Source organism: Wasmannia auropunctata, unplaced genomic scaffold (genome assembly GCF_000956235.1).
Source record: "Wasmannia auropunctata unplaced genomic scaffold, wasmannia.A_1.0 LD335991.1, whole genome shotgun sequence".
Classification (NCBI taxonomy): Eukaryota; Metazoa; Arthropoda; class Insecta; order Hymenoptera; family Formicidae; genus Wasmannia; species Wasmannia auropunctata.
Window position 1 is genome coordinate 13,459 of NW_012026899.1, and position 6,524 is coordinate 19,982.

Here is a 6,524-nt window from a genome sequence, read left to right on the forward strand (position 1 = left end):
GCGGGGTTCCGGCCGTGGCACGGGCGTAACTGGCGAACTTTTCCACGGGCGCCTCGCATCCTCGCGAGACCGCCTGACTTCCGGGATGTGGCGGCTTGGCGTCCTGTGGGTGCGTCCTTCGCCCTTCAATCCGGCACGATCTGGCCAGCTCGTCCCGGCAGCTCTCGGCGATGGCCCCTGTCCCTGGGAAAATCACCGGCCGTTGCCCATCGCGGGTCTCAATCCCTGCGCCAGCCTTCCTCGCCGCATCCCTGACGGCTGCCGCAAATCCTTGCGCGCAGCCACGTGCTCGGCTTGTGCGCACTCTTTCGCCTGATCGCTACATGCCCGGTGCATGCCCCCTTGACCACTGCGCCGGGTCGCCTCCATTCCAAGGCCTTTTCCGGGTGGCCTCAAATTCTCGCCATCCATGCTCCATGTGTCCGGTAAGGTGCCGTAATACATACAAAAGTTCAAAAAAAGTAAATCCTATTTACGCGATTTAATTTCGGGCTTTCCGGAGATCTTGGTCTCGGTCATCAGAAGGCGACTGCCGGCCTGGCAAAAGGGCGCGAACCCGTGCCTTGTGACGACGGCGGAATGCTGCTCCGCTGCAACGGACTGCAACGTCACAACTCCCCAACGCCAAGAGAGACCGGGCCGGTTCAGCTATTCCTTTCGAGCCACAGGCTGCCGAGGGAGCTACTAGCACAATTGTTGCGAGCGACCGAACCCAATGCAATAGGAAGACCCCATTCCAAACGAATACACACAACAAAAAGAAAGATTACTGAGGGAGAAGAGGGAGGATTATCCCATTGCTCCACCTTTCGCGACATTGCTCTGTCCATTTCGAGCCTCCCGGAGACTGCCGTCGACCGGTGTCGACTTTGAGTCCGCGATATCGCGCCCCAGTCCGCGAACCCATCCATCGTCGCGCTAAGCTGAGGAGAAGGATGAGGGGAGGTGAAAAGCCACTCCAGTTTACAAAATGACAGTTTTATTCTTCCTAGTAATGACCCTATTTGAGATCCCGCACAAACTCACACCGGGGTGGTGCACCGACAGCACGGCAAAGCAAACAAAACAAAGAAAACTAGCTTAGGGTATCAACAGAAAATGACAAAACAAAACAAAACAAAAGCTCGAGAAGAGAAAAAAAATAAAGACTAAGTGGACCCCGCCGACCCAGCGCGGGCTGTTGCCGTCGACTCCTTGTCCTTGCCACTATGGGTTAGTTTTCCAGAGGGAGAGGTGAAAGGATCCTCAGTCGTCCATCACCCTGGCAGTGCCGGGCCTTACGCTCGGTCTCCTCGGCGGATCCGGTTCAGAGTGTCCTCGTCCAAGGGCCCTGCGCCAACTAGGCCTCCCCGCAGTCCGGGCAGGTGCGGACCGTATATCCGGCCTTGCCGCATCGATAATAGTATCAAAAAGGGCGGCACTCGCGGACAGTGGTCCTAGAAGTGCTCCAGGGACCCGCACGTCCAGCAGTACTCGTATCGTATCAGCCACTCCGGGGATCCCGGGGGCTTCTCCCGGCCCGCCGCGGGCCGCGGCCGGGCCTTTGGTTTGGCATTGGCATCGGCGGTGCCCTTCCCGTTCTGCAGTGGAATATCCGGTCTTGCATCCATGTCGGCCGGGCGCGCCTCGGCCGTGCTCGCCTTCGGATCTCCGAGGGTGCGCGCCCAAACCACGAGCTTGCATCGGGTTTGCGGGGTTCCGGTGGTGGTCTCAGGATCTCGCGTCGTCACCCGCACCCCGACCTCCGCTGCCCCTCTCGACGTTGCTACCTCCTCGTCTCGCAGCTCTCGCTCAGCCCGGCGGGCGGTCTCCTGACCGCGACTCGTTAGCCTTTCGGCGAGGAGCCGGAGCAAACGTTCGTAGCGCCTGCTAGGGTCTGACATCTTCCTGACATACACAAACACACAGACAATCAAACCACTAGTCCAAGGGTTCAAGGTAGGGTTTTAAGTCCTTTACATGTATTTTATTGACTACGCTACCCGTCAAGTCGGCGAGCTCGTACACTACCGGCGATAAAACGCGTCTGATCACAAACGGACCGTGAAAATTTTTAGTCAATTTGGCCGAAAAGTGCTGTGCGCCGGACGACAACACGTAGTATCGTTTTAAAACTTACTCCCCAACCTCAAAACGTCGATCGCGGCGGTGCTGATTGGAGTACTTGGTTTGTTTCTGTGGAACGGTCTCAAGGTTTTCACTCATTCAGTTCTGCAACAATTCGAGGCGCTCCATGCGATCGCGCCATTCGGCAGGGTTGGTCCCGACTACTTCTACTATCGCCTCAGCCCCATCGCGCTTCCAACCCACCGATAACGATTCTCGCCCGAAATTAAAAAAGACGGGCATCGCCTGCAATGACGTGTGGTGCGCTGAGTTGTACGCGAAACGAAACTCACTAAAATGTTGGTCCCACTCGCGATGATCTCGCTCGACAAACACGGTAATCATTGTCTTTAATACGCGGTTGACTCGCTCGACCGGGTTTGTCTGGGGATGATACGGCGGGACGGTTGTATGGTAAATCCTGTACTGTTCTGATAGCGCATGCAGCTCTCGGTTTATAAATTTGGTTCCGTTATTTGTTAATAACACGCGCGGCGCGCCCCAACAGAAAATAACAAGGTCCTCAATGGCCTCCCGAATTTTCTTCCCCGTGGCCTTGCGAAGTGGGCAGCATTCGATCCACTTCGTAAACAAGTCCTGTAGGATAAGCAAATACGAGTGTCCCGTGCGGTACACCGGAAGCGGTCCTATAATGTCCGCGACGATCACCGTCCACGGCGACTCGACAACGCGCTGTCCCATTAGCCCAGCAAGCACGTCCTGTTCAACTTTCGTGTGTTGACACGTGCCGCATCGCCGCACGCGAGCCTAACGGGATGACGACGTCCTCCGTCTGTGTTGCTCGGGTGACGACTGATCGATGTCGCGGGTCCGCGAGCCGCCAATTTTGCGTGGACAGCCGGGGAACGTCGATGGCGACTAAGCGCCAAAGGCGGAGTGACATCCCCGGGTCCGGACGGCGCCAGAAGCACAAGCGGTCACCGGAAGCTTCCGCGGCGATGAGCGGAGGACGAGTGCCTTGGGGGGACAAGGCAGTCCCCTTGTTCTAACCCGCGGCGTGGTGGCTGTTACTGCTCTGTCAGTAGTTGAAGATGGCCCGGATGGGCGGTCACAAGGAGTCGTAGGAGACAGAGGCCCTGGAGCACTCTCTGAATTGGAAGGCCGGAACTTTCGCTTCCTCCCAATGTTAGAGGCCCGTCGAGCTCGCTCTGTAGAAGGGTACCGCAAAATACTTTAGGATAACGGCTTACTGGTAAGCTCACGCTATCCTGAAAGCGAGGAACAGGCTGAGGATCTCCCGCCGGGCTATGTATATTGCAAGCGTGGGTGAAATTTCCACGAGAAAGTAGTGGCACTTGCGGCGCCTAGCGGCGGCGCTGCGCACTACTCTCGCCATGTGGTGGGCGCGCGGACCAGGCGCGCGTGCCGTAAATGTGCGCGATCTGGCAATCGCACCGCCACAGCATTCATTTTTTTAATTATATATAGCACTAACTATTAATCTCGATAGTCTGGGACAAAGTTAATAATACGCGTGGCGCGCCTCAACAATAAATACCAAGGTCCTCAGTGATCTTCCGAATTTTTTTCCCCGTGGTCTTGCGAAGTTAGCAGCATTCGATCCACTCCGTAAACAAGTCCTGTAGGACAAGCAAATACGCGTATCTCGTACGGCTCACCGGGAACGGTCCCATAATGTCCGCGGCGACCATTGTCCACGGCGACTCGACAACGCGCTGTCCCATTAGCTCAGCAGGCACGTCCTGTTCAACTTTCGTGCGTTGGCACGTGTCGCACCGCCGCACGTAATTCGCGATATCGCGAAACATTTGCGGCCAATGATACCTTGTTGCGATACGCTGGTAAGTCTCCTCGACCCCGAGATGACCGGCATGAGGCGGATCGTGATTTTCTCGGATAGCCGCGCGACGCGATTCCTGGGACAGCGCGAGTTATTACTCGTCGCGATCCCCGAGCACCTCCGACATCGCTCACGGTTTACGAAAATATAACCCGTCGTTTCGCACGCGCCAATTCGAATGTCTCTCCGGGTGTCTCGTCACCGCCTCCACACGGTTATTGTACTATTCGTCTTCGGTAATGAACTGATCATCTGTTTGGAATTGGTAAGATTTTTTTAACGTATAAGTTGAATGTTTTTTAATCTGTTTTTTTGCGTGTTGAGTTGAAAACTTTTTCAACAAACAATACAAACAAAATAAAATTTTGTCATGTATTAATTGTTCCTCGTGGTCAATGAGTATCTTCACCTCATCGAGAATTTTATATGGTAAACCTTCTATTTCGCCTTTCTTTTCTATTATTTTTGTTTATCTACCCGCAACATTGACATGTTCACTATAATCGCCAATCTTTGACGATTCGCAGTGCAACAGTTTGTCCACTTTCTCCAAATTGAAATGCTAATATTACAAAATGATATGCATTTGAGATAATTCCGAATGCAGTATAATTCGTCTATTCTATTTTGTATAACCGTGTGTGTGAGAGCCCCTCGTATGTTCGCTTTAAGTTTACAAACCACTTTAAACAAATCAGTCTTTGAATTTGTAATTGTATGTGCTTCGTCCAATATTACCCTTTTCCAGATGATTTTGTATAGTATAATATCGAATTAGCTTGACATTCTGTTCTTAATATACTGTGGGAAGTTATGATTAAATCATAATTAGCTAAGTCTTCAGATAATGTCTTTCGATATTTGTCATGATACATATATAAAGATAGCGTACATCTAAAGTCTGTTTGAGTTTTTTTCCCCCAATGGTTTATTAAGTTCGATGAACATATCACTAAAGTTCCACCTTTAGGATATTTATTCTTATATTTGGCATCATTATGATCTGTCATTTCAAGATTCCTTTCATTGTTAGACAAAGTAACTATAATCAGCACTCAAGGTTGGGAAGTAACTCGTTACTTGTAACGAAGTTACAGTTACAGTTACTTTTTTTCAATAACTGTAACTTAACTTCGTTACTTTCTTTCCATGTGTAACTGTAACTTATAACTTAGTTAGATTTTTTAAGTAATTAGTAACTAATTTAATAGTTACTTTATATATGTCAAATCGTCACTTTCATGGATCAAAATTATGCAACTCTTTCGCTCAATCACCTAATCGTAATGTTGATTGTAATTATACGAAATATTTAAATGCTCATATTTAAATACGCGCATTACTTTTCTTTTTTAAATAAAATTATATAATATATAAATGTAAACCACTCTCTTTTTTATAATGTCACGTCTTTTTTTTAATACTAGAAAAAACAAAGCGCGCACTTTGCGCGCGCTCTTTTTCACTATCCCTGAAACATAACACACACGCACGCACGCACGCCCGCCCGCCCGCCCGCCCGCCCGCACGCACGCACGCACGCACGCACGCACGCACACAAAATATCGCTCTCTCTCTCTCTTTCTCACGATCTCTCTCTCTACGTGAGTATTTCTTTTCTGACGTTGTTTGCTCCGCTTTTCGTTTTTTTTCTGTCGCTTTCTGCCCTCCGGGGCGGTTTTGTTGCAACTTCTTGTCAAGCGCTCCCTTTTCTTGACACTGTGCCGGTGGAGTTGACGCTTCTTTGCCTTGCGTATGGTTCACGTGAATACGGTTTCTTGGCGAGCCTTGCGGAAATTTCCTGGATTTCTGTCATCCATCTTATTGTGGCTTTATCTCATCTCGTCTGCGTATACGCTCCTTTAATCGGCTGCACTTACACCAGCTCGCTTCACCTGTGCTCATTCTTGTCAAAATTGCCAGCACTGCCAACACCGTCAGCACTGCCAATACCGCCATCGCCCGCGTGCCTCCATCGCTCGCATGCTTCTATCTTTTGCGCTCTTATTGGTTACCAAGATTCGTCGCTTTCTCCGGTTAAGGGCGTAATTGTCTTGTTACCATTGCACCGACATAACTGTCTATCTATACGTCGGCCCTCCGGATTTCGTCTCTTCGGCGACCGACAAGGAGCAATCACGCGAAATGTTGGGCGCCAGACGCGCTCGGCGGCACGTCACTCGCGAAACGCGACGATACTGCAATAGCGCAACAAGCGAAGTGTAATTGCTCGCAATGATACCCGAAATTCGCGAACGAACGCTGTTCCCCAAGGTCGATCGCGCGAGGGCCGGCCGGATCTACCTAACGGCAGAGGGGTAGGCCGGAACTAAGGGCGAACCAGGCGACGGACGGTAGGATGGTGTGGGCTGGGCGAAAGAATTCGTACTTCCGATTTAGAACATAATAATGATGCCGTTTATTAGCCGCTTAGAAAGGCGGTAAGAAATAGCGGAAAAATAGGGTACAGTTCGTTAATAAAGAAAAAGAATAGAAAAGAAAAGATTCGCGTGGCGTTATGGAACGCAGGTAATCATACAGCGCGATAAGTTCCGGCGTAACAAAAAAAAGGAAAAGAAAGAGACAGTTCAAGAGA